The sequence below is a fragment of the Henckelia pumila genome, chromosome 3 (assembly GCF_033568475.1).
Source record: "Henckelia pumila isolate YLH828 chromosome 3, ASM3356847v2, whole genome shotgun sequence".
In the NCBI taxonomy this organism is placed as follows: Eukaryota; Viridiplantae; Streptophyta; class Magnoliopsida; order Lamiales; family Gesneriaceae; genus Henckelia; species Henckelia pumila.
Genome location: NC_133122.1, coordinates 91,544,236 through 91,545,477, shown reverse-complemented (window position 1 = coordinate 91,545,477; position 1,242 = coordinate 91,544,236). Strand labels below are relative to the sequence as shown.

The window sequence follows — 1,242 nt, the reverse complement described above, 5'->3', positions numbered from 1 at the left end:
GGTGCCGATCAGAAATCACTTTCGACCAGTGATCAACAATAATTATTCTGGAATAGCTCGGCAGAATATTACAGCAAATAATTTTGAGTTAAAGCCAGCTCTGATTAATATGGTGCAGCAAAATCAGTTTAGGGGTGCAGCTACTGAAGATCCAAATTTGCACTTTCGTACTTTTTTGGAGATTGCTGACACAGTGAAAATTCATGGTGTTACTGAAGACATCATCAGACTACGATTGTTCCCGTTCTTTCTTAGGGAAAATGCTCGTAGTTGGTTGTAGTCATTACCTCTTGGGAGCATCACTATATGGGAAGACATGGCATCTAAATTTCTGGCTAAGTACTTTCCACCTGCCAAGTCTGCCTAGCTGAAAATTGAGATAACAACTTTCAAACAGCAAGATCATGATTTATTGTATGAAGCTTGGGAGCGCTACAAGGAATTGCTTAGGAAGTGTCCGAACCATAATTTTCCAGATTGGGAACAGATCGAATTATTCTACAATGGTTTGAATGGGCCAACTCGTATTTCTGTGGATGCTTCTGCTGGTGGTTCGATATTCTCTAAATTTCCTGCGGATGCATATGAGATGCTTGAACAGATGACTATTAACAGTTATCAGTGGCCGAGCGAGAGATCTGCGATAAGAAAGCCTGCTGAAATTCATGAGGTTGATGCGTTCACTTCTTTGACTGCTCAGATGGCTACTATTTCTACACAGTTGGCTGCACTGACCAAAGGAAATCAAGTTTCTATTAAGACAACATCACTAGCAACTGACGTAAATTCTGCTGATGGATTTGAGAGTGTGGAGCAAGATCAATATAGAAACAACAGAAATTACAACAACTATTGAGGTAATCTTATACCCAATTAATTGTTGGAACATGTTCTCGGATCAGTCAGATGTGATACCCATAGCAGCGGAATTTAAAATTTTTATTTTCTGATCTAGAACGATTCCAGATCATGGTTATCAAATCCTAACGATTAAAACAAACAAGTAAAATAAAACAGAATAAAATTTTACCTCTCAAGTCTTAACTTGAGGTTATGGACTCCAACAGAAAATTCTGCTCTTCTTGTATATCCCAAGAACTGATGACTCGCTCGATCAACTCCTGAATCAGGACCACGAACAGAATTCTTAATCCCTCTGATAGACTGCACTAGAAAGTCTATCAGAAGTTTCTACTAAGAGAATAAACAGATCTGATCTGTTTAATCAGACTTCAAATTTGA

General features: G+C 38.4%; 1 non-coding gene across 1 annotated transcript; it reads right to left on the bottom strand.

Moving 5' to 3' along the window:
• Positions 1 to 365: 365 nt before the first annotated feature.
• Positions 366 to 471, bottom strand: LOC140893951 (small nucleolar RNA R71). The gene has a single exon (XR_012153509.1). It is a non-coding gene; the product is annotated as a small nucleolar RNA R71 (small nucleolar RNA).
• Positions 472 to 1,242: the final 771 nt, after the last annotated feature.